The sequence below is a fragment of the Loxodonta africana genome, chromosome 16, assembly GCF_030014295.1.
Source record: "Loxodonta africana isolate mLoxAfr1 chromosome 16, mLoxAfr1.hap2, whole genome shotgun sequence".
NCBI classification, from domain to species: domain Eukaryota; kingdom Metazoa; phylum Chordata; class Mammalia; order Proboscidea; family Elephantidae; genus Loxodonta; species Loxodonta africana.
In genome coordinates, this window is record NC_087357.1 from 84,343,467 (window position 1) to 84,367,199 (window position 23,733).

A 23,733-nucleotide genomic window follows, 5' to 3' on the forward strand; every position below is an offset into this window, starting at 1 on the left:
TAGGTTGTCTTTTTATTCTTTTGATAAAGTCTTTTGATATGTATAAGTATTTAATTTTATGAGATTCAAGTTATCTAATTTCACTTTTGCTGTTTGGCCATTAGCAGTTGCATTTGATTATTTCTTTTTTAATTAAGTCCCATAGTTTTGTCCCAGATGATGGAAAAGCTCAATAAAATTTTGTTGAAGATAATTTAAAAATTATTTCAACGGTTCATCAGCAGGGAACTGCCAGAAATTCAAGCCGATTCAGAAGAGGATGTGGAACTAGGGATATGATTGCTGATGTCAGGTGGATCTTGGCTAAAAGCAGGGAATACCAGAAAGATGTTTACTTGTGTTTTATTGACTATGCTAAGGCATTCAACTGTGTGGATCATAATAAACTATGGATAACATTGCAAAGAATGAGAATTCAAGAACACTTAATTGTGTTCATGTGGAACCTATACATAGACCAAGAGGCAGTTGTTTGAACAGACCAAGGGGATACTGCATGGTTTAAAGTCAGGAAAGGTGTGCGTCAGGGTTGTATCTTTCACTTTACTTACTCAAACTCTAAACTGAGCAAATAATCTGAGAAGCTGGACTATGTGAAGAAGAACGGGGCATCAGGATTGAAGGAAAACTCATTAACAACCTGTAATATGCAAAGGACACAAACCTGCTTGCTGAAAGTGAAGAGAACTTGAAGCACTTGCTGATGAAGATTAAAGACTACAGCTTTCAGCATAGATTACACCTCAATATTAAAAAAAAAAAAATCCTCTCAAGTGGACCAGTAAGCAACATCATGATAAATGTAGGAAATATTGAAGTTGTAAAGGATTTCATTTTACTTGGGTCCCCAAACAATGACCATGGAAGATGCAGTCAAGAATTCAAACAACGTATTGCATTGGGCAAATCTGCTGCAAGAGGCCTCTTTAAAGTGTTAAAAACTAAAGATGTCTCCTTGAGCACTAAGGTGCCCTGACCCAAATCATGGTATTTTCAGTTGCCTCATATGCATGCAAAAGCTGGACAATGAATAAGGAAAATGGAAGAATCATTGATGCCTTTGAATTAATTGTTGGTGAAGAATGTTCAATATACCATTGACTGCCAAAAGAATGAACAAATCTGTCTTGGAAGAAGTACATCCAGAATGCTCCTTAGAAGTGAGGATGTCAAGACTTTGTCTCACATACTTTGTGCATGTTGTCAGGAGAGACCAGTTCTTGGAGAAGGACACCATGCTTGGTAAACTAAAGAGTCAGCAAAAAAGAGGCAAGATGGATTGACACAGTGGCTGCAACACTGGGCTCAAGCTTGGCAATAATTGTGGGGATGGTGCAGGACCGGTCAGTGTTTTTGTTCCACTGTACATAGGTCACTATGAGTCAGAACCAACTTGAGGCACTTAACAATAACAATAGCATGTCTTGAGATTGGAGGGCTTGTGGCCTCCAACTTTGTTCTTCTTCAGTAATGCTTTGGGTATTCGGGGCCTCTCCTTCACACGGAGCCCTGGTGGCTCAGTGGTTAAGAGTTCACCTGCTAACCAAAATGTTGGCAGCCAGTTTGAATTCACCAGGTGCTCCTTGGAAACCCTATGGGGCTGTTCTACTCTGTCCTACAGGGTCGCTATGAGTCAGAATTTACTCGACGGCCATGAGGTTTTTTGTTTGTTTGTTTTGTTGTTTTCCTTTCCATATAAAGTTGGTGAACAGTTAAGCCACTAAGTTTCCGGGTGGCCTGTTAGCCAGCAAAACATAAATGAGACAAATCTATCCCCAACTGGGATTCACTTGAATTTCTGGAGTTTCAGAGCATCCCGACAGGCACATGAGGAAGGATTTACAAAAAGGAAGAAGAGATAGGCCTGGTTTGCAGGGCTCTGTAGCAGGACTGAGTGTCTGAACAAGAGAGTGGCTCTGAGTAGCTGGCTTTTCATGCCCAATCCTGGCAAAGAAATGTGAGTATGTGGGGACTGGGAGTCTCCACTATCCTGTGTCACTTTGGGAGTGATCGAGGCAAGCCTGGAAGGGCTGTCCCTTTTCATGCATGGTAGAACGGGGAGCTACCCTTTTTCAGCCTCCTGGCAGAGCTTACCATCCTAGGAGGGCAGGCATCAGGGCCCAAGGGATGGGAGGAGCCTGTGGGGCCAGCTTTGCGAACTTCTGCCACAAAGCTGTAAACGTGCGCTCCCCTTTATAGACAGCATGCAGAGGTGAGGTGCGCAATGTACGTGGCCCTCCGGTGGTGGTACCTGGGAGTGATTTGTGAGTATGGGTAGACATTCCTTGGTGGTCCCAGAAATGTGTGAGAGACACCAACTTTCAAGAATCCAAGCAAAAATGGCTTGTATTTAAATGAACTGTGTATTAATGATACTGAATCAGTGGTTAGGAGCCTGGTGGCATTTTGAGACAACCGCCCAGGTATCAAGCTAGCACGTCCAGAATTTTATGCCATCTGCATATAGGCTTTATGAGATGGGTGTCATAATGATGCCTGTTCAGAAGAGGAAATTGCTAAGAGAGGCTAAGGAACCTGCTCGAGGTCTCTCAGGATATAAATGGCAGAGTCTGGGGCTGGTAGTCAGATCTGGCTGACAAAACCACTATTACATGCTGCCCTGAGAGTGTGTTGCTTTTCTCTTTAATTTCTAATTGGTTGCCTTAATTGGGTAGCATTTGGCACAAACGGTTATATGCTTGACTATTAACCGAAAGATTGACCTTTCGAACCCACCCAGAGGTGCCTTAGAAGAAAGGCCCGGTAATTTGCTTCCGAAAGGTCACAGCCTTGAAAACCATATGGAGCAGTTCTACTCTGCAACACATGGGGCCACTATGAGCCACAATTGATTTGACGGCAACTGGTTCGGCTTTGTTTTTCTAACCAAGTAGCCCTCAAGCTCATTCCAGGTGGGATTTTTCATGATTGAGGAAGTTGACTCTAGTTCGAGTGGTGTCCACCAGGTGTCGTGGTCACTGTCACGTGCAGCACCCTGGGTCAGCTTTGTTGAAGATGAGACTGCCTTGTCCTTGTGTTGGAAGGCCCTTTTTTTCTGCAACTTGACAAGGGCAAAGGAAAACATCCCTGACCATGCACACCGCTCCCATCATTATGGCCTGCTCCCCATGTTTGGATGAGACCTTTAGTCCGGGAGAAGAAACTATAGTAATCGACAGCCACGGTGCAAGAGAATGTAAAGAATTTCTTGAAATACTTAAGGTGATTTTTCTGCAGGTCATGCACTGTAGAGGTAGGCACGTGTGGGACAGTCCTATGTACCATTCTTCTTTGTGTGCTCTGTAAAGTGTGCCTGGTGCAGAGTTGATGTCAGCAAATGTTTAACGTCATCTGGTTCACCAAGGGCAATGCTAGAGGGAGAAAGCAGCCAGAGGGCCCGCTGCTGCCTGAGACGAGGAAAGAACCGGAACTAAGGGTCTGTCCTCAGAACGCTCACCTCTCCAATGGTGAATAAACAATCACAGAATGGGACCCTTTCCTCAGCTTTACACTTCCTTTTCTGGCTTGACTCTTGAGAGATAATTCGTCCATTTCTAGCACCTTGCCAGCAGAAAGGCCATCGTGATGGTTAAGATTGTCCGGGGCATGATTCCCAGTGTTTATATGTAATCACTCCCATGACTGAATCTGCTATGAGTAGCCAATCAGTTGAAAGGGAGTTCCCTTGGGTGGTGTGGCCTGCATCCAAATATAAGCAGAGTTCTGGCTTCTTTGCTCACTCTGGGTCCTCTGCTGCCTCCTGTTAGTCTGACGGGGCTCTTGGGCCCTGAGCTATCAGCTTATCTGCAGATCTTGGGATTCAGATCCTGTGGCTGCCTCGTGTTCCTCTGACCTCTGGCTCTTGGAACTTGAGCTATGAGCTTATTTGCAAATCTTGGAATTCTTCGATCTTCACAGCCTGAGATCTCTCTGACCTGCCACCCTTGGGCTCGCCAGCCCCTGTGGCTACGTGAATTGAGAGAAGCTTCTACCCTGATACGCGGACTTGGGATGTTTCAGCCTCTACAATTGTGTCATCTGTTTCCTTGATATAAATCTCTCTCTCTATGTATATTTATACACTTTACCGGTTTTGTTTCTCTAGAGAACCCAGTCTAAGACAGCCACGGAGCGAAAGGCCATGGTGTCCTCAGCTTCGCCTGCAGCTGCCTTTGTCCCTCTCTGCCGGCTCTGTGGGCTGTTGGCCCTGGTTTGCTCCTCTTCCATCTGCAGGGCTGGCCCAGAGCATCCCTGATCCCAGCCCCAACTCACTGCCACATGGTCTCTGGGCTCCGGCCTTGGCTCTTCTTCCACTCCACTACACCATTGTTTCTGACAGGAGCGTCACCCACCCCAGCACATGTGAGGGAGGGCTGACCCCAAGGTGGGTGGCCCTGCTTGGCAGAGTGGACCCTCCTTCCCACTCCTGACTTCCATGGTTGGCTCACAGGACTTGACGTGGGGATCTTAGCAAAGCACATACTTTCCTATCGGTTACAATTCTTAGCAAAACAAAGCCCATGTCTAATCCAAAATGGTATCAGTAACACTAACTAAGGCCATTCATCCCAGATCATACACATTTATCAGCTGCTCTTACACCAACAGGTGAGCCCCACAGAGGTTAAAACTGCTACCCGGGATCTGGGAAGGAAAAATCAGATACCATGCTCACCCCTAGCATCTTTGGCTGGTCTACCAGATACTCAGCTTCCAGTCTCAGAGGACTTCATTCCCTCTCCCCAGATCCCTGCCCTCTCTGTCCTCCCTGGCCTCATACAGACCCAGGCCAGCTGAGCCCTCACCTCCCCAGCACTGCCTGGCCCTGGGCCCACCGTGGTTTAAAGGGATCCTCCTTTCTTTGTACATAAAGCCTCCTTTCTCCTCAGTCTTTTCAAACCTACCCAGGCACTGTCTGCTGCAGAATTGAAGCCTTGGTGACTGCCCTGCTCAGACTTAACCCCTTAGAAATCCCTGCCCTCGTCCCTCAACAGGACAGGTAGTATGAGACACTGAACCAGTCTTTGGTGCTTGTCTTGCCCTGTGCCCTCACTCTCTCCCCTCTCCTCCCTCTGGCCTTCCTGCTACTCTGACCCCTCTGCATAGCCCCCAGCCCCCGGGGCCCACCTGATGCCTGCTGTCTCTACAGCTCCTCTCAAGCTGATCACCATCTCTGTCTTCCGAGTGTTTACTCCAGATCATTTCCACTTGTAAACTTGAACCTCATTACACTCACTGGCAGATGACTTCAAGAGCTACTTTCCTGAAAAGACTGAGGCCTGTGACATGAGATTTTTTCCAGTTCTTTGCATGGGCCACAACATCCAGGTCGCCTCTCCCATCCTTCCTCTCTCCTCCCTCCCACCTGAAGGAAGGACTCCCTGGCTCTCTAAGGCTTTCCCTTGCTTTGGTTCTTCTAGTGGAATGAACACAGCTTTTGAAGTTTGACTGTTTTTGGTTCAAATCCTAACTCTACCATCTTTTATAGCTGTGTGTCCTTGGCCAAGTTATTTAAATTCTCTGAGCCTCATTTTTTTTTTCCAATTTTTTTTAATTAATTTTTATTGAGCTTCAAGTGAACGTTTACAAATCAAGTCAGACTGTCACATACAAGTTTATATACACCTTACTCCGTTCTCCCACTTGCTCTCCCCCTAATGAGTCAGCCCTTCCAGTCTCTCCTTCCATGACGATTTTGCCAGCTTCCAACTCTATCCTCCCATCCCCCCTCCAGACAGGAGATGCCAACACAGTCTTAAGTGTCCACCTGATATAATTAGCTCACTCTTCATCAGCATCTCTCTCCTCTCCACTGTCCGGTCCGTTTCATGTCTGATGAGTTGTGTTTGGGAATGGTTCCTGTCCTGGGCCAACAGAAGGTTTGGGGACCATGACCGCCGGGATTCCTCTAGTCTCAGTCAGACCATTAAGTATGGTCTTTTTGTGAGAATTTGGGGTCTGCCTCCCCCTGATCTCCTGCTCCCTCAGGGGTTCTCTGCTGTGCTCCCTGCCAGGGCAGTCATCGGTTGTAGCCGGGCACCATCTAGTTCTTCTGGTCTCAGGATGATGCAAGTCTCTAGTTCATGTGGCCCTTTCTGTGTCTTGGGCTCCTAGTTATCGTGTGACCTTGGTGTTCTTCCTTCTCCTTTGCTCCAGGTGGGTTGAGACCAATTGATGCATCTTAGATGGCCGCTTGTTAGCATTTAAGACCCCAGATGCCACATTTCAAAGTGGAATGCAGAATGTTTTCATAATAGAATCATTTTGCCAATTGACTTAGAAGTCCCCTTAAGCCATAGTCCCCAAACCCCGGCCCTTGCTCTGCTGACCTTCGAAGCATTCAGTTTATCCCGGAAACTTCTTTGCTTTTGGTCCAGTCCAGTTGAGCTGACCTTCCATGTATCGAGTACTGTCCTTCCCTTCACCTAAAGCAGTTCTTATCTACTAATTAATCAGTAAAAAACCCTCTCCCACCCTCCCTCCCTCCCCACCTCGTAACCACAAAAGTATATGTTCTTCTCACTTTATACTATTTCTCATGATCTTATAATAGTGGTCTTATACAATATTTGTCCTTTTGCCTCTGACTAATTTCGCTCAGCGTAATGCCTTCCAGGTTCCTCCATGTTATGAAATGTTTCGCAGATTTGTCACTGTTCTTTATCGATGCGTAGTATTCCATTGTGTGAATATACCACAATTTATTTAACCATTCCTCCGTTGATGGACACTTTGGTTGCTTCCAGCTTTTTGCTATTGTAAACAGAGCTGCAATAAACATGGGTGTGCATGTATCTGTTTGTGTGAAGGCCTTGTTTCTCTAGGGTATATTCCGAGGAGTGGGATTTCTGGGTTGTATGGTAGTTCTATTTCTAACTGTTTAAGACAATGCCAGATAGATTTCCAAAGTGGTTGTACCATTTTACATTCCCACCAGCAGTGTATAAGAGTTCCAATCTCTCCGCAGCCTCTCCAACATTTATTATTTTGTGTTTTTTGGATTAATGCCAGCCTTGTTGGAGTGAGATGGAATCTCATCGTGGTTTTAATTTGCATTTCTCTAATGGCTAATGATCGAGAACATTTTCTCATGTATCTGTTAGCTGCCTGAATATCTTCTTTAGTGAAGGGCGTGTTCACATCCTTTGCCCACTTCTTGATTGGGTTGTTTGTCTTTTTGTGGTTGAGTTTTGACAGAATCATATAGATTTTAGAGATCAGGCGCTGGTCGGAGATGTCATAGCTGAAAATTCTTTCCCAGTCTGTAGGTGGTCTTTTTACTCTTTTGGTGAAGTCTTTAGATGAGCATAGGTGTTTGATTTTTAGGAGCTCCCAGTTATCTGGTTTCTGTTTGTCATTTTTGGTAATGTTTTGTATTCTGTTTATGCCTTGTATTAGGGTCTGAGCCTCATTTTACAAATCTGTGAAATGGGGATAATACTCCCCACTTCCCAGTGTGTGTGTGTGTGTGTGTTGAATCATATAACACGTTTAAAAGGGCTCAGAACACGCTAAGGCCTCACTAAACTGAGTTACTCCAGGTTGCTCCCTCTGTAACCGACCGTCTTCAGTCATTCCCTCCTTTTGAATCTTTCATTTCTGCCACTTTTGGAACTTTCTCATGGGTTTGATCACCTTAGCTACTTCCCAGACTGATGATCTTGACAATTCAGTTAACATCTCTGAGTTCTAATCTCCTTTGAAATACAGGAACAAGCTGTCAACCTCACAGGGTTCTACAAGAGACAAACACAACTAGGCAGCAGAAGGCACATCTCGCAGGCATCGGTGTGGATGCTGTTTGGGTCCTGGGCCTCTACCACTTTCAGTCTGTTGTTGTTGTTAGGTGCTGTTGATTCAGTTCCGACTCAGAGCGACCCTGTGTACAACAGAACAAAACACTGCCCAGTCCTGTGCCATCTTCACAATGTTGCCATGTTTGAGCCCATTGTTGCAGCCACTGTGTCAATACATTTTGTTGAGGGCCTTCCTCTTTTTCACTGACCCTCTACTTTACCAAGTATGATGTCCTTTTCCAGGGACTGTTCCCTCCTGATAAGATGTCCAAAGTAGGTGAGAAGTAATCTCACCATCTTCGCTTCTGAGGAGCATTCTGGCTGTACTTCCAAGACGGATTTATTTCTTCTTCTGGCAGTCCATGGTGCATTCCATATTCTTCATCAGGACCATAATTCAAAGGCATCAGTTCTTCTTCTGTCTTCCTTATTCATCGTCCAGCTTTCACATGCATATGAGGTGACTGAAAACACCACCGCTTGGGTCAGGCACACCTTAGCCCTTAAAGTGACTAAGGCTTTTTAACATTTTAAAGAGGTCTTTTGCAGCAGATTTGCCTAGTGCAATATGTCATTTGATTTCTTGAGTGTTGCTTCTCTGGACATTGATTGAGGATCCAAGTAAATTGAAATATTTGGCAACTGCAATACCTTCTCCATTCATTATAATGTTGCTCATTTGTCCAGTTGTGAGGATTTTTGTCTTCTTTATGTTGAGGTGTAATTCATACTGAAGGCTGTGATCTTTGATCTTCATCAGTAAATGCTTCAAGTCCTCTTCACTTTCAGCAAGCAAGGTTGTGTCATCTGCATAATGCAGGTTGTTAATGAATCTTCCTCCAATCCTGATGCCTCATTCTTCTTCTTATAGTCCAGCTTCTTGGATTATTTGCTCAGCATGCAGAATGAATAAGTATAGTGAAAGGATACAACCCTGATGCATACCTTTCCTGACTTTAAACCATGCAGTGTACCCTAACTCTATTTGAGCGACTGCCTCTTGGTCTATGTACAGATTCCTCATGAGCACAATTAAGTGCTCTGGAATTCCCATTCTTCACAATGGTATCCATAATTTGTTATGATCCACATAGTCAAATGTATTTGCATAGTCAATAAAACACAGGTAAAATTCTTCCTGGTATTCTCTCCTTTCAGCCAGGATCCATCTGACATCAGCAATGATATCCCTGGTTCAGTCTGGAAAGGCGTAAATACTCTATCACCTGATCAACACATAATTTATTGAGCATCTACTCTAAGCCAGGTTTTAGGTGCTGGGGGTGCAGCATTGTGACATATGTTCTTGGTTTTTACCCAATAGCCACATAACTCTTTCTTCTTTGGTCTCAGGGAGCTTTAAACCAGGGAGCATGAGCTCTGGGAACATGGGGTCAATCTCCTATCCAGGGAGAACTCATGGTTGGTCAGAGCCAGTCACGACCATCCTATTCCACTTAGGTTTAGGGGTAGGTTGATGACCTCATTCTGGACAATGATATAAAAGTGGGAACTTGGCTAGGAGTTCAGGGAAAGATTCCAAAGAGATGGAATATGACATGGTTGGATGGTGATGTGAAGGCTGGAGCTGCAGCAGCCATTATTCAACATGAGAAGAACAAAGATGTCCACCCAAGGCTCTGACGTTGTTAAGCTTCTAAAAGTGAATTTATATGAGGATATAAATGTCCTTTATTGTTTACATCACTTTTCTTTTTATTTTTTTCTGTTACATGCAGCTGACAACATTCTGATAGAAACAGTAAGCAAGTTGGATAAGGTCACTGCTCTCATATAGTATATGTTCTGTTTTGTTTGTTAGTTTTTCCACTGACAGAAAAAAACAAACAGAAACAAACAAATTTTTTTTTTTCTGTCAGTGGGGAGATAGGAGATAACAAGTCAACAAATAAAAATGTGTTATTGGCATATTTGAGTATGTAAATATACACTGTCAAAGTAAAAAAAGGATAATTGTTATAAAGAAAAAGAAGGGAAGCCAGAGTGATGAAGGCATGCTATTAAAGAGACAACCTTTCTATGAAGGAGACACTTGAGTAGAAATCTGAGTGAAGTGAGGAAGTAAGAATAAGAGGACCTGGGGAAGAGCGCCCCAGGCAGGAGGAAGAGCAAGTGCAAAGGCCCTGCATGAGAATAAGCTCAACCCACTCTAGAATGGCAAAAATATCGGTGTAACTGAAGTGGAGGGGGTTGGGGGAGATAGAGGAGGCCAGGGTTAGGTCACAGGGGACTTTATGTGCCATGGGGAATATTTAGATTTTATGCCCTTCTGTAAAGGCAGAGCTTTAACAGGGGGTGCCAGTGAGAGGTGAGATGTGAAGGGCCTTGAGGAATCACAGATGACACTTAGATTTTGGGCTTGAACACTGGGTGAATGGTGGTGGCATTTTCTGAGATAGACTGGAGAGAGAGCAAGGATTTATTTTGGGGAAAAGAGGGGGATTTGGAAATCAACAATTCTGTTTCAGATGTGCTAAAAATTGGGTTGCTTATTACACCTCAGTAGGATTGGATCCACAATCAACACCCATGGAAGCAGCAGTCAAGAAATCAAAAGACAAATTGCATTGGGCAAATCTGCTGCAAAGGACCTCTTTAAAGTGTTGAAAAGAAAAGATGTTGTCTTGAAGACTGAGGTGCGCCTGACCCAAGCCATGGTATTTTCAGTGGTGTCGTATGCATGTGAAAGCTGGACAATGAATAAGGAAGACCGAACAAGAATTGGTGCCTTTGAACTGCGGTGTTGGTGAAGAATATTGAATATACCATGGACTGCCAAAAGAACGAACAAATCTGTCTTGGGAGAAGTACAAAGAATGCTCCTTAGAGGAAAGTATGGTGAAACTGCGTCTTACATATTTTGGATATGTTGTCAAGAGGGATTAGTTCTTGGAGAAGGACATCACGCTTGGTAAAGTACAGGGCCAGTGGAAAACAAGAAGACCCTCAATGAGTTGGATTGACACAGTGGCTGCAACAATCGGTTCAAGCATAATGATTTTAAGGATGGCGCAGGATTGGGCAGTGTTTCATTTTGTGGTACGTAGGGTTGCCGACTCAACGGCACCTAACAACAACAAAAACATTAGACCTCAAAATAGGCTAATCCAGAGTTTACTGGAGAGGCAGGGACTCCTTCTAAATAAGAGTTCGGGATTCCTAAGCCTATTTATGGTAGCTAAAGCCATGGAGCTTGATGATTTTATGTGGGGAATCAATGTAGGAGGAGAAGGGAGGAGAGCTGAGGAAGAAGCCCCAAGGTGTTTCAACATTTAAGGGACAGTAGAAGGAGGAGGTGAGTTCCTGGGTGGTGCAAACAGCTAACAAAATGTGCTCAGCTGCTAACCAAAAGTTTGGAGGCTCGAGTTCACCCAGAGGTATCTTGGAAGAAAAGCCTGGCCATCTACTTCTGAAAGGTCATAGCCTTGAAAACCCTACTCTGACAGTTCAACTCTGACACACATGTGGTCACCATGAGTCAAAATCAACCCCATGGAAACTGATTATTGGTTAGGAGGAGCAGGAGGCAGACATGGAGGTATGAGGAAACTCAGAAGAATTTGTTCTGGAATCCAAGGAAATAAAGCATTTTAAAGGAAAGGGGCTGATCCAATGCTGCTGCCAGGTGAAGTAAAATGAGGATTGAGACCGGATCCTTGGGTTTGACAAGCTGGACAAAAGTCCTTCGAGTGCCCTGAGGACAAAAGCCTGATTTGAGAAGGTTGAGGAGAGGTGAGGTGTGGACGTAGGTCCAGATGGTGCTGGAAGGCGGTAGATTTGGTATTGGGAGCACAAAGTAATTCTCCTCTGACAGCTTCTCCTTCCGCAGTGGAGCTGGAGTGTATCAACTCAGAGTGGAGAGAGGAGAGGTATGGGTTTTGGAACTGGCAGAGGGAGATGCAGTGGGATTATTGGGCAGGGTGGGAGCTGGCAGGAGACCTGTGGCTATGACCTTCCAGCATGACCAACTAACGCAGGTCTGTGCTTTTTCCAACCTGTTCAGCTGCCTGGATATAGGGGAGTAGGTGTGAAACTAAATTTAATCAGGATTTTTTTTTTCAGGAATATATGAGACAGTTGTGTTGAGGGCATAAGTAACAGTAGCAGATACACTATGCTTACTATGGAAGGTGTGGTTCCACACCCTGTAAACATATTAACTTGGTTAACTCTCAAAATAAACCTAGGAGTAGCTAGTAGCATTGTCTCCATTTTGCAGATAAGGAAACAGAGGAACAGAGAGAATAAGTAACTCGCTTAAGGTAGCAAAGTCAGAATATGGCAGAGCCATCTGGGGTCTTAAAAGCCTGTGAGCGGCCATCTAGGATAGTCCACTGGTCTCAACCCTTTGGGAGCAAGGAAGAATGAAGGAAACTAAAGATATAAGGGAAAGATTAGTCCAAAGGGCTAATGGACCACATCTACCATGGCCTCCGCCAGACTGAGTCCGGTACAACTGGCTACCACCACTGACTACTTTGACGGGGATCACAATAGAGGGTCCCAGGCAAAGCTGGAGAAAAATGTAGAACAAAATTCTAACCCAAAAAGAAAGACCAGATTTGCTGGCCTGACAGAGACTGGCAAAAACCTGAGAGTATGGCCCCTGGAACCCTTTCAGCTCAGTAATGAGGCCAGTCCAGAGGTTCACCCTTCATCCAAAGATTGAACAGTCCCATGGAACAAAACAAGACTAAAGGGACGCACCAGCCCTGGGGTTGGAAGGCAGGAGGGAACAGGACAGCTGGTAACAGGGAACCCAGGGTTGAGAAGGGAGAGTATTGACCTGTCGTGGGGTTGTTACCCATGTCATACAACAATGTGTATACGGTTTGATGAGAAACTAGTTTGTTCTATAAACCTTCATCTAAAATTCAATAAAAATATTTTATACTCTTAAAAAAAGAAAAAAGAGTATGGTAGAGCCAGGATTTGAACGCAGGCAATCTTGGTTCAAAGGGCCCTACGCTTAACCACTGCCATACTGTAGGTCACACTCACAGGAAAACATGCAGGTGAGTGATTTTATTGATGGGCTATATTAATGTAGGAGCCCTGGTAACACAGCGGTTATGAGCTCTGAGGGGTGTGGTAAAATATAAGCAAGTACTTAGCTTTTGCCGAGAGCGCCGTTCTTCTCAGCTTCCGGAGGTGTGAGTAGGCTGTGTGGCTGGCTGTTTCTCCCTGAGGAAACTGCAGCTGAACACTAGTACCAGCCCATCACCACTGCTCCAGAAGTGGTGCCTGAGGGCTCCCCGTGATTCAGGTCTGGTAACTCCTCTCTGCTTCTGAATGGTCTCTTCCTCCCCCTGCCCCTCAGTTTGCTTTCTAAGCTTACCTTTGATCCTCAGAGCTCCTAGCTTGTCATAAATATACTTGTTTCACTTGTTTTTTTTGGGTCTTTTTTTGTAAAGAGGGCTGGCCAGGAGCGTCTGTCTATTCCGCCATCTTGGCTCCGTCTCCACCAATGGTTAATTTCCTGGCTGCTAACTGAGAGAATGTCGGTTTGAGTCTACCCAGAAGCGTCTGTCTATTCCGCCATCTTGGCTCCGTCTCTGCCAAGAGTTAATTTCCTGGCTGCTAACTGAGAGAATGTCGGTTTGAGTCTACCCAGAAGAATTCCGCCATCTTGGCTCCGTCTCTGCCAAGGGTTAATTTCTTGGCTGCTGACTGAGAGAATGTCGGTTTGAGTCTACCCAGAAGCACTTTGGAACGAAGGCCTGGCCATCAAGTTCTGAAAGGCCACAGCCATTGAAAATCCTATGGGGCACAATTCTGCTCTGAGACACGTGGTTGCCTTGAGGCAGAGTTAACTTGATGGCAACTTTTTTTCTTTTTTTTAATTAATCTAACTGATGTATTAAAATTCATTAATTCAGACAAATAGATTCTTTTCTTTCTTACTTAACACTTCTGGGGAAATGTTCTAGGTGAGTGGAAGTTGAGGTTCCAGGATGAAGGAGACATCTATGAACTGTGGCTTCCAAGGTCACCTGGTGATCTTCATTGCCATTCTAGCCTACAGGAAGGAGCAGGAGCTGGTTTACGGGCAAGGTCTGAATGTGTAGCCACTCACATTCCATTGGCTACAACTCAGTCCCATAGCTACATCCAGCTTGTGTAACTGACAAGGAGTGTCCTTGTATGCCCAGGGCTAAGGGGAGCACAGGTTTTCTTGGAAGGCCACTTGCATCCTTGCCACATGGGTAAACTGGATAGTGAGGAACATAAATAAAACCAGTAGGTGATGAACAGTGACAAAGTGGGAGGGTCCATGGATAGATGGTCTTGATGGCCAAAAAATGGTGAAAGTGGGTGTAACTGGAAGGAGTAAGCTAGAAAAATACAAGTCAGTTGGTGGTCTGAGCCTAGGATATTTAAAATTGAAATTTTCGGAGATGTCACAAGTTGTCAATTCTCATCAATTGATGTGTTTGAATTATGGTGTTGGTGAAGAATATTGAATATACCATGGGCTGCCAAAGTATGAACAAATGAGCCTTAGAAGAAATACACCTAGAATGCCCCTTAGAAGAGAGAATGGTGAGACTTTGACTCACTTACTTTGGACACATCATCAGGAAAGACCAATGGCTAGAAAAAGACATTCTGATTGGTAAAGCAGAGGGTCAGTGAAAATGAGGGAAACCTTCAGCAAGATAGACTGACATGATAGCCTCAACAATGGACTCAAACATACTAATGATCATGAAGATGGTGCAGGACAAGGCAGCATTTTGTTTTGTTATATGTAAGGTTGCCATGAGTTAGAGCCAACTCAATGGCAAGTAAAAACAACAACAACAACAACAGTTAATTACAATGGCAAAGACCATGGGGTGAACATAAAAGTAGATGGCTGAGCTGGCATGAGGACAATATCACTGAAGTGAGGAGGCCAGCAACTTGAGAGGCCAAGGGTTAGATGGGTTGTCACTGTGTGTGCTGAAGTCACCAAGAACAATGCCGACACCACAATGAGTAGGGGCAGGCTCAGGGAAAGAATACAAGTGGAGGCCCACATATTCATGTCTAAATATTTAAAAGTTATAGGGCAAGCCACCAGGCTTTAAATGAAGTGCGACTGTCCTCCTACCTTGACAAGTGTGTACTCATATCTACCTGGAAGACTAAGTTGGGAATTACCATTCTCAGTCTCTGGATTTTATGAGGACCACTGGCCCTGTCCCTCTATCCCCAGCCAGTGGCCACTACTTCTTCAGCTCTGCCCCATACCGTGAGCAGCTTCTGCTCCTTACTTCCACGCTCCATCCACATCTGCTTGGGGGAGAGGCCTGTGCTGGCCCTGGAAGCTGGTTCAGTGCTGGTTGGGCAGGGTACTTGGAGCAGAGTCTAGGAGAGGAGACACAGGTGCTGGGTCAACATGGTCCCTGGACCATCCGGGAGAGGTACCTTCTGAGGAGTGTGGAGTGGGACCTTCTTGCATGGTCTACATGGGGTACTTCCTGGAGTCAGGGATGATGGCAGGAGGAGGGACAGGGCATTGTCTCTTGTCTCAAAGAAGCTCTGATATCAGAGGAAGGATGCAGCAGAAGGGGTTAGAGGAGAAAGGAAGATAGCACTGGATCCTGTGAAGTAGCCAGGTAAGCTGAGGCAAAGGGAGACAGACAGGTGAGGGGATTCTGGCGTGGACAGAGCTGTACATCCACTCCGTATGCTTGAACCCAACATGTCTCTGTTTCCTCCTATGGCCCTGGCCCTGTCTGTACCTTTTTCACTGCGTAGTATATAATCATTCTCCTCTGATGTGTCAGAAATCTTTTGGGCTTACATCTGTGCAAGACATCCCAGAAGCACGGAGTCATCTCTCAGGTCAGTGGAGCCTGCATTAAAGCCCCTGTGGGCAGGCCTGTGCCTCATTCATCTTTGCTCCCCATGGGGTGAGGTCCATGGAGGTCTCTCCATAAATGACTCCTCTTCAGTCCTGCAGGAAGTAGCTGGAGCAGGCCCAGGGCCTTGAAGTTACCCTCCCTCCCATGGAGTCTATATATTTTGTAACTTTTAATTTTGAGATCATTACAGTCATATACAGTTGCAAAGGTAGTACAGGAGGTTTCATGTCCCCTTCACCCAATTCCCCCCAATGGTTACATCTATACATTGTGTATAGTACAATATCACAGCCAGGAACTTGACATTGGTATAATGTATGTATATAGTTCTATGCCATGTTATCACTAGTGTGGATTCACTTACCCACCATCATGCTCAAGATATAGAATTGTTCCATCACCACAAAGGTCTTCCCCATGGTTCCCTTTGATACATGCACCCCCAATTCCTAACACCTGGCAACCTAGAATCTATTTTCCATCTCTCTAAATCTGTCATGTCAAGAATGTTATATAAATAAAATACTGTTTTTGATATTTTGAGATTGGCTTTTTATTGTTTCACTCGGCATAGTCACTTGAGATCTGTTTAAGCTGTTGCATGTATCAATAATTCATTCCTTTTTTACTGCCGAGTAGTACTCCTTGGTATGGATATACCATAGTTTGTATAACCATTATTGAAAAACATTTTTGTCGTTAACTTTTTTTTGGCCGTTACAAATAAAGCTGCTATGAACATCGTGTACAAGTTTTTGTGTGAACACTGTTTATTATTTAAAGAAAATTCCAAACTCTTTTCCAGAGTGGCTGGGCCATTTTACATTCTCATCAACAATACATGGCAGATTCTAAATTTTACTTTGCATAATAAAACTTTATTATTCCAGATTTAATTAATTTGCAGTTTATGAGAAGTTAAATATTGACATGTTCTTGATGTAAAGCATAAAATAAGGGGTCTAACAGGGCAGCCTACTTTAAGAACTACATGCAAATGTGCATAACACAATTTTTGAAAGTTAAAACAAATACGTTTTAAAAAAAGATATGAATTAAAAATGTTAGTAGTGGATTAGGATTTTTCCTTGTGTATTTGGAATTAGTTAAATCTTAGCAGAGATCATTGTAGAAGGGGATTATGACTGAATTATACTATTTCTAACAATAAAGGTGAAGGTGGTGATGACTTTACACAGATCGGCACTGGTGGTGCAGTGGTTAAGAGCTATGGCTGCTAACCAAAAGATCAGCGGTTCAAATTCACAAGCTGCTCCTTGGAAATCCTATGGGGCAGTTCTACTCTGTCCTATAGGTTTGCTATGAGTCAGAATTGACTTGATGGCATTGGGGTTTGTTTTTTGGTTTTATATAGCTTAGATTTGGTCTGTGTTCTATTACAGACCAGTTGTACAGCTGGAGAAGTTTCTGTTCGCCCTCTGGGAGTCAGTTTGTTCAACTATACATGACTGGCCTGAACACAGTACCAAATAAAAATTACATGGGCATTTGATTAAAATACAAATGTCCCTGGCTTTCCCCCAGAGTTCAGGTTTCACAGGTCTGGGTCCTGAGAATCTGCATTTTTTATCAAGCTTCAGGGTAAATCTTATGATTAGAAAAATTTGGGAGGAGCACAAGGTGGCCAAAGATGTTGTAAAATGCTTTGCTACTAGAGGGGAGTGCCAAGAAAGGTGACTTTAAGCAGGAGAAAGTTTAATTTTGCAAACCATCGTATGATACTATTACATTATGGTACAAGTGGAAAAAAAAAAACTCTCAAAATTGACAGTAACTTCCCTGACTAAATAATAACCCAAAACTCTCTTCCCAAGGCAACTACTATCAAGTATATGTTTTGGTTAAGATTGTGCGTCAACTTGACTGGGCCATGATTCTCAGTGTTTTGGCAGCTGTATAAGGTTGTGATCACTTCCCTGTTGAAATTTGATACGTGATCAACTCCACGATGGAATCTGCTGAGTGGTACTGGTGGGTGTGGGGCCTGTGGTGGCTCACTGCCCCCTCAGGCTTCATCTCTCCTCCCTCTGCTGCATACTTCCTTCCTGCTCTCGCTGCCAAAGTTTTTGGCTTGTTCTGGATCCTGCAGCTTCCTGTTGTCTTCTGACCTGTAGTTCTTGGGACTTGAGCTAGCAGCTTACCTGCTGATCTTGGGATTCATCGATCTTCACAGCCTGTGAGCAAGGTTCCTGCTCTTCTTGACCTGGTGATCTTGGGTTTGCCAGCCCCTGCAGCTATGTGAATTAGAAGGAACCTTGCAGCCTTGCCTGCTGATCTTGGGATTCCTCAACCTTCACAGCCTGTGAGCAGGAGCCCTGCTCTCTGACCTGCTGATCTTGGGTTTGCCAGCTGCGTGAATCGGGAGAGGCCTCTATCCTGATCCACAGACTTGGGACATTCTAACCTCTACAACTGCCTGAGCTGTTTCCTTAATATAAATCTCTCTCTCTGTATATATATATATTTATATGGTTTACTGGTTTTGCTTCTCTAGAGAACCCAGCCTAAGACAGTATACATATACTTGGTTCTTATTTATTTATTCACAATAAAAGGAATCATGCAAGACTATTCCATACCTTTTGTTTAAAAAAAAAATGTCTTGGCAGTTGTTCAATGGTAGCCTTTGAATGGCTTCATGTGCACCGTAATTTATCAGTTCACTGTTGATGGACACTTTGGTGCCTTTACATTTTGTGCTGTGATTAAAAAAATACTGCAATGAGCATCCTTTTTCATATGTTTGGGTGAACTTTTATATGTATATGCATGGGGTCAGTTTGTAGTAGTTGGAAGAGCAAAGGATATGTACATTCTTGATTTTAACGAATATTGCCAAATTCCCTGTCAGGCTGCACTGATCTACATTCTCACTAAGGACATATGAGAGTGCTCACTTCACCGTGCCCTCACGAGCACTGGGCTTCATCAAACTTTGCTTAATTTTTTTTGTTAATTTGTAAACACTCACATTTCCTTTTTTTATTAAATGACTCTTGGTTTTGAAACTGCCTGTCTTAGTCATCTAGTGCTGCATTAACAGAAGTACCACAAGTGGATGTCTTTAATAAAGAAAAATTAATTTTCTCAAAGTAAAGTAGGCTAAAAGTCCAAACTCAGGGCATCAGCTCCAGGGGAAGTCTTTCTCTCTCTGTCAGCCTTCTCATCAATCTTCCCCTGGACTAGGAGCTTCTCAGGAGCAGGGTCCCCAAGTCCAAAGGAAGTGCTCTGCTCCTGGCACTGCCTTCTTGGTGGTATGAGGTCCTTCTGTCCCTCTGCTCACTTCTATCTTTCATCTCAAGAGATTGCCTCAAGACACAATCTAGCCTTGTAGATTGAGTCCTGCCTCACTAACACAACTGCTGCCCATCCTCCCTCGTTAACATCATACCGTACCCATTGCCATCCAGTCGATTTCGACTCATAGAGACCCTATAGGACAGAGAAGAACTGCCCCATAGAGTTTCCAAGGAGTACCTGGTGGTTTTGAACCGCCAACTTTTGGTTAGAAGCCATAGCACTTAACCACTATGTCACCAGGGTTTCCATTAACATCATACAGACAGGATTTACAACATATAGGAAAATCACACAATACTGGGAATCCAAATTGCTACACACATTTTTGGGGGGACATAATTCAATCCATGACACTGCTATTGATTAAAGGTCTCAAAGATCTGTGTTATCGTTTCTGTCTCTACAGAGCAACGATCTATTTTTTGCTGTTCCCCTCCCCACTGGTTCCTTTCTGAACCGGAGTATCAGCGCAAGACTTTCTTTTCCCCTTTCTCCGCATACTCCTCATGCCCTCCCAGTGGCAGCTCGAGGCAATCCTTCCTCTTTTGGCTGGTGCAGACATCTATCCTGTGGGTGCAGGTGCATGGGAGACTGTTGAGTAAATGAAACCAAGACTGGGTTCTTGGGCAGGATCTCTGCTTCCTTGCAGGGATGTTTATTTTGACTGGACAGGAAGATAAAGTGACATCAGGGTAAAAGTCCCTGGTGAGCCTAAATCCCACTGCCTTCAGGTGCACCTAATCCAGCTGAGCTCTTACAGGCTTTCTCAGGGGTCACTGGCTTTGAGGACGCAGTTTGCTGGGGGCGGCTCTGCCTGCTACACTGGCTAGAGACTGCACAGGGCCCGGGGCGTGAAAGCACACCATTGGAAATGGGAAGGCTCCTTATTGAGTCACTCGCCTGGCAGGGCAACCAAGTGCTTGGTAACAAACAGTAAACAAAGGCAGCGGGGAAGGCAGCAGTACAGGGGCAGCTCCTAGAGAAACAGCCGGAGCTCCCTGCTGGGTGTTGGAAAGTTGTGCCGGGAAGAAAGCCTAGACCAGCTCACGGGGACTTTCAGATCCAGCCTTTGACAGAGGACACAGGTACTCCTCAGCATCGTTCACTTTCCTCCTGAAAATCTTGGTCAAGGGAAGGGAAAGCCCGTTCATTAGATCTGGGTATCGGGAATTAGGTCACTTCGTGTTAAGCCCTGCCCCAGGGGCTTTTTCCAATGGCCAAGGCACCTATTAGAGTGGGGGTTTTATTTGTTCCAGGTCACTGGTACAGCCTGATGCAGATACTGCACTTTTTAAAGTAGCAAAGCACAAACTCAGAAGAGAAAACAGACTGACCATTGTTTGAATCGCGGCTTTACTACTCAGCACCTGTGTGACTTCAAACAAATGTTTTAATTTCCTGAGATTCGGTTTCTTCATCTGTGAAATGGGGCTAACAGTACCCAGATGACAGAGTGGTTGAGGATTACGTCGCGTGACAAGTGGAGTGCACTTAGCATGTCCTTGGGGTGTAAGAGTAGCCCAACAAATGAGGGTTGTCAATTAGTGTTTTGGTTATTGATCAAGGTAAGGAGTCTTAGATTATGTCTAACTGACTTTCAGGAAACAAGGAACAGCAACAAAAAATGTCAGTGACTCACTTGGTTTTTATGTACGGTTATTTAAGGGAAAGAAAAAAACACAATTGAGTTTTTCAACAGTTTAAGCAACTTTTTTTTTAAAGCAATTAAATGAATTCAGAGAAAAGATGTATATTCCTGCAGCTAAATCCTGTGATTTACTATAGGCGATAGCTGAAAGCAATTAATTAATTAGTTTTTTAATGCAACGAGAACTTCCTAATTATCCCCTGAGTGCCGAGCCAGCTGCTAGGTGCAGAGGTCACCTCTCTCACTCAGAGGAGCTACCAGGCAGATGGGCAAGCCACAGAGGTGGGCCTGTGTGACAACTTCCTATGACAGCACGCTCTGGAAGGAGATGCTTGAGCAGGTCCCTGAAAGAGGCGTGCTGCAGCAGGGTGTGAATGCTGAGAATTAGCAGGAGATGGAGTCGGGGGGGAGTCAGGAAGGCATCCCAGGCAGAGAAAAGCTTGTGCAAAGACATAAACAAGTAAAGCCAACTCTGGGAACTGCAGGCAGTTTGGCCTGACTGTTGCAAACCCTGGTGGTGTAGTGCTTAACAGCTATGGCGTTAATCAAAAGGTTGGCAGCTCGAATCCACCAGGTGCTCCTTGGAAACTCTGTGGGACAGTTCTACTCTGTCCTATGAGTCGAAATAGACTCAATGGCAATGTTTTTTTTTTTTTGGTAGTAAAGGTGAATGTGGGGTTCTGATAAGGAAGGAGGCTGCAGAGGCTCCACAGCAGGGAACCTACGGCTTGGATTTCATGCAGAAGGCCCTGTCTGGGGAGCCGTTGAGAATTTTGAGGGCAGTGTCATGATTGTATTTAAATACTAGGAAGATTTTTCTGGTAGTGCTATGGGCGTGCATTGGGGGAAATGAAGCCTGGGGTGATGACAGACGGCCTAGCACAAGGAAACCACAGTGGGAGTGGAGAGAAGGGGAAGCCTTCAATCAGCGATGCACTGCTGGCCCCATGGGGAAAAAAGCGTATGTGAGCATAAAACAAACAAGCAAAACAAAAACAAACCAGTTGCTGTCCAGTCAGTTCCAACTCATGGTGACCCCAGGTGTGGTGACCCCTAGGTGTGGTGATCCCCAGGTGTGGTGACCCCAGGTGTGGTGACCCCAGGTGTGGTGACCCCAGGTGTGTCAGAGTAGAACTGTGTTCCACGGGTTTCTCGGTGGCTGATTTTTTAGAAGTAGATCACCAGGCCTCTCTTCCCAAGCACTCCCTATATATTCAGACATAATGTTATTTTAAATTTACTGAGATGAAGGATATATACTACACAACTTTCAAATATAATAAAACCCCTGGTGGCATAGTGGTTAAGAGCTGCGGCTGCTAACCAAAAAGGTTGGCAGTTCCAATCCACCAGGTACTCCTTGGAAACCCCATATGGGGCTGTTCTACTCTGTCCTATAGGGTCGGCTCTGAGTTGGAATTGATTCGACGGCAATGGGTTTTTGTTTTGTTTCGTTTTATACTATTTCTTGTGAATGTCATATTATGTTGTTGTTAGCTAACATTGTGCCAGTTACAACTCCCTGAGACCTCATGACCAATCGACTCTCACAGAATGCACTCATTGATTTTTGCTGAACTCTTGTGTCCTTAGTCAACCTGTGTTTGCAATTAATCAATGAGCACAACATGAATGTTTTTTTCTTTTTCCCATACTTTTTATTCATAGAACTTTTTTTTCCCCCAATTCACATGCAATAAATTCACTTTGGTTTTTTGGTGTAAGTTTCTGCAAGTTTTGACAAATGCATAAAGTCATGTCACCATTACCACCAACAGCATACAGAAAAATTCCCTCACCCCCAGAAAGTCCCTGGTGCTTCCCCTTTGTATCAAGCCCTTCACCACCAGCCCTCCCCTACCCGCCCACCAGCCTCTGGCAACCACTGATCTGTTCCTTCTCCATCTATATTTCCGTCTTCTCCAGAAAGACATAAATTGAAGCACACGTTATATAACCTTTTGAGTCTGGCTTCTTTCACTTCGCACAATGCATTTGAGAATCACGGATATTGTGTAGATCAGTATCTGTTCATTGTTATTGCTGAGTAATATTCCATTCAGTGGACGAACTGGTTTGTTTCTTCATCTCCCATCGAAGGGCATCTTGACAGCTTCTAGGTTTGGCCCTTATGAATAATGCTGCATAAAAATCTTGCTGTAGTTTTTTGAGTGAACTTAAGTTTTCATTTCTCTAGGGTAAACACCTAGGAGGGGGACTGCTATGTCGTCTGGTTTGTGTATGTTTTATATAATAAAAAATTGCCAAACTATTTCCCACAGTGACTATAGAGTTGTCCGTTCCTACCAGTGATGTACAGAAGTTTCAGGTGCTCTGCATCCTTGTCAACAGTTGGAACTGTCAGCTTTGTTTTTATTTGTAGCCCTTCTAGTAGTTGTAAAGTAGTATCTCATAGTGGTTTGATGTTGCATTTCTCTAACGATTAAATATATTTAATTGCTATCCATACACAGGAAACCCTGGTAGAGTAGCGGTTAAGTACTGTGGCTGCTAACCAAGATGTCAGCAGTTCAAATCCACCAGGCGCTCCTTAGAAACTCATGGGGAAGTTCTACTCTGCCTATAGGGTTACTATGAGTCAGAACTCGATGGCAGTGGGGTTTTTTTTTTTTTTTTTGGATCCTTGTACCTTTTTTCATGCAGTGTCTGTTCAAATTTTTTACCAACTTTTATTGGGTTATTTGTTTTCTTATTGTTAAATTTTAAGAGTTCTTTATATATTCTGCATTAAGTTCTTTTTGAAATTTTCGTTGTGCTTTAAGTGAAGGTTTACAAATCAGTCTCTCACACGAAAACTTATATACGCCTTGCTACACACTCCCAATTGCTGTCCTCCTAATGAGTCAGCCCGCTCCCTCCCTCCACTCTCTCTTTTCGTGTCCATTTCACCAGCTTCTAACCCCCTCTACCCTCTCATCTCCCATCCTGGGAGGAGATGCCAACATAGTCTCAAGTGTGCACGTGATCCAAGAAGCTCACTCCTCACCAGCATCCCTCTCCAACCCATTGTCTAGTCCAATCCCTGTCTGAAGAGTTGGCTTCAGGAATGGTTCCTGTCCTGGGCCAGCAGAAG